Raw genomic sequence first — 8981 nt, 5'->3', positions numbered from 1 at the left:
ACGCACGCCCGCGGCTGGGCGCGCTGGAGTCCGCCCGGGCCCTGCTGCCTGCGCCCGCTGTGCCCCGCGCTCGGCCTTCCCCGCCTCGCATCCGTGCCATCGGCGCTCGATTGCGCGCGGGCTCCTGGGCTCTTCCCGGCTCGGCTCTCCGCGCGCCCCGCGCCCGCCCGCGCCCGCCCCTCCGCCGCCGCGCTCCCCGCCCCGCCCCCTCCCGCGGCCTCCTCCCGCTCCTCCCTCCCTTCCCCCCTCCTCCCGAGCAACTTTTGCGGAGCCCCCACACACAGCCATGCTGAGCTGAGCTCCGGCCGGGCCCTGGCCGCGCGCTGCCCGCCCCGGCTCCCGCCTTCCGCGGACCCGGCCCTCGGCCCAGGCGCTCGCAGGCAGGGCCCGGTCCGCGGCGGCCACGGCAACGGCGACGGCGACGGCGACGCGCCCGGCCCCCTCCCCCGGCGCCGGCCGAGCGAGGCGGTGATGCGGGCGCGGGCGGCCTCGGCGGCGCCGCGAGCGGAGACACAGGCTCAAGATGGCAGAAGCCGCCTGAGGCGGGGGGGGCCGAGCTCGCGCGCCGCGTTCCCGCGCCGGTTGCCATGAGCCGCGGACACCCCGGCCCCGACGGCCCGCGTGTGCGAAGGTAAGCGCCGCCCGGCCCCAGCTTTGTTAGCGCGGGTGGGGGCCGCGACCCTGCCGGGCTGCGCATCCGGCTCGGGGCTGGCGCTCCGGGTGGGGGCGGGGCGGGGGGTGTGCCGGGCGCCCGCGGCCGAGGAGGGCGGGAGGGGGCGCCGGGAAGGCACCGCCTGGCCTCCGTGTGGGAGCGGTGGAGGTGATGCTTTTAGCACCCCCATTACCTTTAGGCTCACATCTCCTTTCTACTTCTCTGCCCTCCTCTCTCTTCCCCTTTCCATTGCCTTCCACTCCCACCCCACGCTCCTTTATTCTTCGCGAGCCTGGGGGTGGGGGGGGCCCTGTGGAATTGGATTGTATGGGGCCAGGCGGAGAGAGGGGATAGAGATGAAAAGTCCATTTCAGACCCAGGCAGAACAATGAAATAGGCTAAAATCTCCCCGCATTAGCGTGCGGAAGGGAGAAGGTAGTTTGGGCATTCAAGTCAGAGGCGGTGGAGACGGTTTTTCTGGATGGGTCTGGGTAGATCGGTATTGTGCACCTTCTTCACCTGGCTGATTTTTTCCGATTTGACTGTCTTCGGGAAGAAAGAAAAGAAGGTAAGGCAAAAGGACTACATTTGCCTTGCACACTCTTTCGTTTAGTCAGTTCCGTAGAGCTTCCTTCAAAAATCAAAGCCGAATCAACTAAGTTTTTACACTTCGATTTTTTTTTTTGTACTTGTAGTACGAGAGATTTTCAACCAAAGTGTGCCTGATTTTCCAGTCGTTTCATCCTGAAAATGTCTCGCTTCATGAAATCATTGAAATAGCACCCTTTCCAGACTTTTAGTGAGGGTCCATCTGGCTTTCTTTCGGTTTTGTTCAGATAGTCTGTGGATTAAATCGCAAATGAGAGGGGAAAGGGTTTGCATAGAGCCTAGAGGAGGGGCAAAAGACATTGTAATCCTATAAATCTGGAGAAGTAGGGGGTAAGACAGAGATCACATTAATAGTTTTATCTCTGTTTGGAAAAGCTGATTTAACAAAAAGAATAAAAACTTATCTGAAAAGAAAATCTGTTATTAGTTCCAGGGTTCCAAATGAATTAGGTTTCTGGATGGAATAGAGTTACCAGTCAGGCCTTGGATATCGAGGCTGTAAATAACCTATCGACTGTAAATATTTTTTTTTTCAGACTCTCTTAGAAACAAAGAGGCTGTTTAGAAGGCAACAGAGAGATGTTATTCCAGGGGCTTTCCTCTTTGATTCTGAAGAACACAAGGTCCATTTAACCATTAGACAAAGCAAAACAAAATTTCAGATCAGTCCACCACGCAGAAGAGAACATGCTGGTGGATATAGGGATATGCAGGGGAGCCCATGTTGGGCATGCATTGTTCATCTGTCTAGGGGAGGGGGCTGCAGTCAAAGCTCCCACTGTCTAGAGTGTTAAAATGAAACAGTTTTCTCTTTATTAAGTACGTACCTCTTTGAGACTCCCTCTGCTGGACACTCTGGGTGAGCCAGGAACTTGGCATTGAATTTAGAACTATTGACTGCTGATTTCTCTCCCTCTTACAGTGGACTGGGTATGTGGGTTGGGATGTATTTTGTCAACTTTGTGCAAAGCTATCTTGGGAACTGCATGGCTCATATGTTCATTCATTTTAAATCCATGCAGTGTTGTCCATCCCCAGGGCCTGAGACCCAGCACTCCCATTTTTATTACATAGCTGTTTCTGTGCCTCATATCAGATAAAGAGCTGTAGGTGTGTAAGGTGTTATGGTTTAAGAATAATCATGATTTCAAAGGTCTCAGCTCACAGGTTTTCCTTGACAGCCTGCCTTCCTGTCACAGGTGATCCGCCTGGTCACTTTTTCAACCTTGGGTTTCCCTCAATCTTGTTTGTGTACTTTCTTGATTGTTCCTGTGTTTGGTAACCTTTTATTCTACAAGAGTTTCTCAGTGTCTTTATAATTCTTTTGCTAGTCTTCCTCCCACTTCTTCTCAATTTTAGTGTATGTTCTGCCAAAGTGGGCACTCTAGCTCTCCCGAATGAGCCGTGTCACTCAGCCAAAAGCTCTGCCGGGTCTTTCCAAGAGACTGTTGGATACAGTCTCCATGACCAGGGATCATGCTGCTGCAACCCACGTACCCGCACAGTGGTGACTGCTTCTAAGACTCCACAGGCCTCCTTCCCTCCTTGGGAACCTCCACTGGTTTCAGTGAAAATGGTATTTACCATACCCTAATCGGGACACATGGACTCCTTATGTGTCTCTTAAATGTGCGGGGCTTTTTCTGTGGAGTTTCCTGGAAGAGGGATTTCTTGCAATTTTTTAGCTCCTAAAATTGAAGGTGATTCTTCTTTTTTTTTTTTTTTTTTTTTTGTCTTTTTCCTTTTTATCGGTACCAGGGATCAAACTCAGGACTGCCTGCTTTCAAGGCAGGCGCTTATGCCGCTGAGCTAAACCCCCAGCCCTGAAGGTGATTCTTCTAAGAAGTATAATGACATGTGTGGCCTTTGGCTGGAACTGCTTCAATGGAGTTAGAATACTGAGTGAAGGCCTGCATGCATTAGGGGAACATTCAGAACTGCCAAAGACTTAGATAAGAATGCTGTTTTTGAAACAAGGTATAATACGATTTGATGGGCAGCAAAGTATAATCACTTTTCCAGCATTTGCTTTAATAAGGCTGGGTTTATAAATAGTACAATAGTTTTCAGTGGCTTGGTATTGATCAAGTTAACCTTTTTAAAAAAGGTTTATTTTTTTTGGAAGGTTAAACATTTGCCTTGTGATTGTGTTTACTCCCATCAACTTGCTTAGCAGGGCCTTTTCACTATGTAGTGCAAAGGCCAACCACAAAGGTTTGAATTGCTGTGGGTTTGAATTTGAGGGACTTAAATTCCAAGTGAATTGTGCCTCACTGCACCTGAGCTGCAGTTTGTTTATTAGTGTCAGCTCCTATCAAGGAGCACTTCATAGTGAGGCTTCTAGAAACTTGTACCCTGAAATCCATCATGAGATGGATTGAAAGATACCTTTTGACCAAATGAGATTGTGAATCATCTTCCCTTTAAAGAATTTAAAGACACATATCTCATAAATATCTTTTCCTGTGTTTATGTTTTATATTTTTAAAATGAGTAAGTATAAATATTGTTTTCCTGTTCATTACATATGAGTAGCGAATCAAAGTTCATTAATTTTAGCTGTGACTCTGGACAGTTGGTATGGCACTTGAATCAGAGAAACTGGAATCTGAATCTGAATCTAGCTGCATGTCTTAGGCATGTTATTTAACTATTCAGAGCTGGGTTTTTTTTCCCCCCAGCTTTCTTGAATTGTGTGAGGACTCCACTAGAAACTAGTATATTTAGTAAAGTCCCAGCTATAGCAGGCATTTTCCCGGTGTGTGTTAAATCCCTCTATCTTCTGAGCTGCTTACAGGGATGATGACCCCAGGGAAAGAATAACCCACATATAATTTAATAGAAAACCAATAATAGCAACATTTCAATTATTAATCTCTGGCTATTCCTTTTTCAGTTTGGGAACCAGCAACAATAAACCTCCTATAGCCACAGGAAAAAAAAAAAAAGACAAACTTTTTTTAACCCCTCTATGACCTTTATTCCCTTTATTGAGCTTCTGCTGGTTTCTGGTAGAGTGGTTTTTTTTTTTTTTTTGGTACCAGGGATTAAACTCATGACCTGGTGCTTGCCAGGAAGATGCCTACGCCACTGAGCTAAACCCCTGGCTCTAGAGCTTCTTTTCTTTTCTTTCTTTTTTTTTTTTTTTTTTTTTTGGTCTTTTTCCTTTTTATCACTACCAGGGATCGAACTCACGACTGCCTGCTTGCAAGGCAGGCGCTTGTGCCGCTGAGCTAAATCCCCGGCCCTAGAGAGCTTCTTTTCTATGGTAGCACTTTCTAGCTACTTTAAACATGTGCAAACAATGCAAGAACAGAGTTTCAGGGGCTGCATTTGTGCCTCTGAGGAAGTACCTCCAAATAGGAGAGGCAAGCTTTTTCCTATAGCCAGGATTGGTGCTGAAACAAGGCCACAGGCCAAGAACCTCCAGAGCCTCCTTGGAGGGGATCCTCTGCACCCCATCCCCAGGCAGGATCTGCCTCATCATGCATTAAACATTAGTTTCCTAGAAAAAAAATGGGGTGCATTATGCAGGTTATAGCTTCTCATAGTCTTCATTTTTTTATGTTTTATGTTCCTTCATTTCTCTCTTCCTTCTTCCCATAAAGATCTTGGGGAACCACTTTTGAGGTTTGCGTGGAACAAAGTAGTAATGATCAAGAGGGTAGGATATGTGAGCATTTTTTATTGTTCTCTGAACACGTAATTTTCCAGTGCTTTCTGGTAGGCTATAATGACAATTGAAGCACTTGAGGTTGCTATCAAAGACGGGATTCAGAATAATTCCAGCAGACTAGGGTGTGAACTTGAAAGGCCCAAACTTGTAAGTTCCATTTCATATGGCAATAGCCTGTTGGAGGGAAAAATTCAGGAAACTAAAAACCTGGAGGACAGGAAGATCTTTATTTTGTCTCTAAGAGAAACTGAGATGCTTGGGGTCAATGCTGTTAATTATGATTTGGACTGTGCATTGTGCTGGGCACTTTCTGCACCCTCTACTCACATAGGCCACTGGGCCACTGTTCTCCTCTGCACACCAGGCCACATCTTTTATGTGTTCCTTCAGCAAACATTTACATAGGATCTGCTGTGTGCTTAGCCCGTGGCAGATCTGTGCTTGGAGAAAGGACAAAGACTTGGCCCTTGTCCTCAAGGAGTTCAGATTATGGGAGGTGAAAGTCAAGATCTATTTCGACTCTCTGGGGGGTAGGTCTGAGCCTAGAGCAAACTTTTTTCTTGTTGTTTTTGTTTTAGTGGCAGTTCTTCTGTGTTTAGGTTTTTTAAGGTCTAAAGGAAAGGCCCTGCTTCTGTTTTCTCTTAAAATAGTTTCTTTATTTGGACTAAAAACTAAAAGTACTTCTGAGTGTCAAAAGTACTCATTACAGATTTCCTTAGAAATATCTTCGATATTACCATCTCTTAATTTCTGAAGAATCTATCTTTCTCTTTTATTACTTAAACTTTACATCTTTGTCAATGCAAATACTTTCTCATTTGCACAGGCTGCCGGGGCATTTTCTGTTTTCCTCATTTAGTTATGACCTGTGTTGTGAAAGGTCTCTTGGATCCATGTGTTGCTGCTAGAGAATTGATTTTTGGCTTTGCTGCTGTGCTAAGCTCTTGTCTTCCGGGTAGATATATAATCGTACTTATCAGTGGGGACATAGATCAAGTGGTCACCTAGCAGCATTCAGTGCTACTTCCCGGGAGCATGTCATTCTGGGAATTAAAGAAACAGGAAAGCTTGACTCTATCTTTGGGAGTACAGAACCCCAGAACAGAAGAGTCCAGAGAGATGTGGTCACCCCTGCCTTCAGGCAGGTGAATGTCCTTGACTTGAAACCTTCAGTTCATTAAAGCATTTTTCAGGGAAGGGCACGATCCCACTGACCAGTTCCAGTGTTCTATTAACATGGTTGTCAAGAAATTCCTGGGCTTGACTGAAATCTTGCCTGCTGCCATTCCAACTTGTTTTCTTTTACTCAAATCTATAAAATCATACATATATTTAAAGATACTAACTAACTGAGTTTCTGGCTTTTTCTTTGCAGAACTCCATGTTTTGTATCCCTGAAACATTCTCCTCTCCTCTGAACTTGCTCTAGTTTCTCCCTATCAAAGAAAAACAGTGGTGGTGATCAGATATGAATGTAATTCTTTAATATGTTCTCATTAGTATCACATTACCCCCCCCCCCACAAAAATGACTTCAGGGTTTTTACATCCTTGGGAGCCCCTGGAGGGCAAGTGCACTGTCTGATGTGTCTTTGTATCTCCCACAGTAGCTGTGCAGTTCCTTAAACCTAGCAGGCACTTCATAAATATTTGTTGACTTATCTGTTCCTTTTAATATACGTAATAACTTATTATATAGCAGCAGTGGACTGTTGACTCAGTTAGTTTGTACTTACCTTGGCCCCAAGTCTTCATTTCTCTTGTACTCTGACATCCTTGACCCAGCCAAGCCACTATCTTCAGCTTGACTCTGTTAATTACATTGAATTTTACCCCTCTAGTCCCAGCTCTTTAGAATCTTCTGCAGATCTGACAAACAGAATGGAGAGGAGGTAAATATAAGAAAACTTGAACTGTGCTTGTATGAAGAGACAGTGCAGAGAAGAATCTTGATGATTCGGTGTAATTTAGTTCATGTAGGTTTAGAAAGGAGTTTGTCAAATTCTTGTTAAGTTGTGAATCAGCAAGCACCATATCTGTTTCACCAGGTCCCCTAAGTTGGTGAGCTAAGTGTTTGCTGTTTGTGGAGTGGCTGTGAGATAGGCTTTCAGAGGGTGGTCCTCCTTCCCTTTGGTGTACAGCCAGTGAAAAAGACCAAGACAATGTACAGTCTCATTGTAATTGGTGTATTTTCTGATGACTGATTGCCATTAGAAAGCTAGCTAGGAAAATTATTGCCTAAAAAGCAAATCTTTAAAACTGCAAAAATAATTCTGTGGTTTATAGCCACTTATTTCTGAACACAGCATTGAACAGATTTGTAGTGATTTTTGGTAGTGTTCTATTGGTAACAATTCTTGCTGACTACTTTTGCCCTGGCAGGTTTTGATTAATTAAATGCCATGTTTAAACAGAATTAAGATTGATTGGCTCTTATACATGTTTCAATGCCTTAGACTTCATAAAACCTCTGTCACAAAAAGAATGCAGCTTAATATATGAGTGGACAAGGGCATCTCTCCTCCTCACCCAAGGTGGTTTTGCCTATCTGCAGTGAAAGATTAAAGACTGCTGTGGAGCCTTTTGTAACATCTGATGGAAAGGCATTTCTGGTCCACACATTTCCAGATTGCATCGTGTGGAAAAGAGTGACTTTGTGGATATTTACCATTTTCCTCCATACCAATGTTTCCTTTTGGGTTAAACCAGTGAATTGTTTTCAGATATACAGTGGCTTTTCTAAAGGTTTATCATAATAAAAGTGATCCATCATGCCAGCTCTATATAGAACTTCAAGAAGCACATTTTAATGATGTGTGTGTTTGTAATTCCGTTAAAAGTCACATGATAAGGAGAACTGCAAAACTCTTGGCTTATGTCTTCTTGTGAAATTGTGTTCTTTTTTCTCCTTTACTTTTCTCCAGTAAAGAATTTATAAAGTTCTGATAAAAATCAGAATGTGCATTTTTGAAATTGTACAAAGACAGCAAATTATACTGTGTAACTATACCTACTAAACAGAACCACTATCCTAGCTGAGACTTCAGGTGGAAAGTGAATTTCAGGGAATCTTGTTCTAAGGAGCTAGAACAGGAGAGAAAGTGTGTGTGTGTGTGTGTGTGTGTGTGTGTGTGTATACATGTATGTTCAGTTTTTGCTCCTGGACTGCTTATATCTGCAGTGAGATTACTATTCCTCATTAAGAATGACCTGCACCATCAGGAAAAGATTAATCATTGTTCATTATGTTCTTCTAACTGAGACTCGGAGGCTCTCTAATGTATTGCAAAAATGAAAATGGTTAAAATAAAGAAACGCTTTCATTTCATTATACCATGGCTTACTCAAAAAAGGATTTAAGGTCACCTAATGGGTTAAGTTTCTGGTAGAGGGGGAAATTAATTTATGTAGATCAACTTTGTGGATCAGCTTATTTCCAAGTCCAATAAATGAGGTAGTCCTCTATAAAGAGACAACAGAAACAGTGAAAGCTCTTGTGCTGGCTTAACAAGGTGAATAAACAGAGTGTATAATGGAATTCATTTGCAAAGTAATTTTTGCTTGGCTGGAGTGGTAAGCACAAAATAGACCAGCAGATGAGAATGCTAAGTGTTTGGGATCAGGTTTAAAAGGGGTTCTAATTCAAAAGACATTTTGTGATGTGGAGAAGAGGGCTGATATAATCAAAATGATACTTGAACAATATGATTTTTACTGGTCTGGATAGAATAGGAGGGAGAAGGCCACTGGGGGTGAGCCCCTGCCGGAAGGCTGGGTAGTACATCTGAGGCACAAGCACTATGGGGCCGCTGTCCTGGTCATACAGAAGCACTTGCCCATGTGCCTGGTCCAGAGGTTCAATAACTATTTGTTCCTTTTTGCTTTTCTCCCCACACCTTGTTCAAGATCGTGATATTTGCTCTGTTCTGGAAATTAAGCAGCTATTCTGTGAGCTCCTCACATTCTATGGGCTTTTCTTGGGTTCTCGTATAATCTGGTGGGGTCTTCATATATGAAGTATTTGCTCTGCAACACATGAGACACT

General features: G+C 44.3%; 1 protein-coding gene across 5 annotated transcripts in view; it reads left to right on the top strand.

Annotated features, from left to right (window-relative positions):
• The first annotated feature begins 293 nt into the window (after positions 1-293).
• Hipk2 (homeodomain interacting protein kinase 2) overlaps positions 294-8981 on the top strand; it is a 191288-nt gene continuing 182600 nt past the window's right edge. For 4 of the 5 annotated variants that reach the window (XM_013158630.2, XM_003475493.4, XM_013158629.2 and 1 more), the window contains exon 1: positions 294-631. The gene's annotated coding sequence lies outside the window, so the exon portion shown is untranslated. Of the gene's footprint in view, positions 632-809; positions 1221-8981 lie in introns of those variants that run through there. The other variant, XM_063249593.1, reaches the window with a different exon arrangement.

Source organism: Cavia porcellus, unplaced genomic scaffold, assembly GCF_034190915.1.
Source record: "Cavia porcellus strain 051 isolate PalLab524CR breed Dunkin Hartley unplaced genomic scaffold, mCavPor4.1 scaffold_6, whole genome shotgun sequence".
Classification (NCBI taxonomy): Eukaryota; Metazoa; Chordata; class Mammalia; order Rodentia; family Caviidae; genus Cavia; species Cavia porcellus.
Note: the sequence above shows the minus strand (reverse complement) of the source record. Positions and strands in the feature narration are given on the sequence as shown.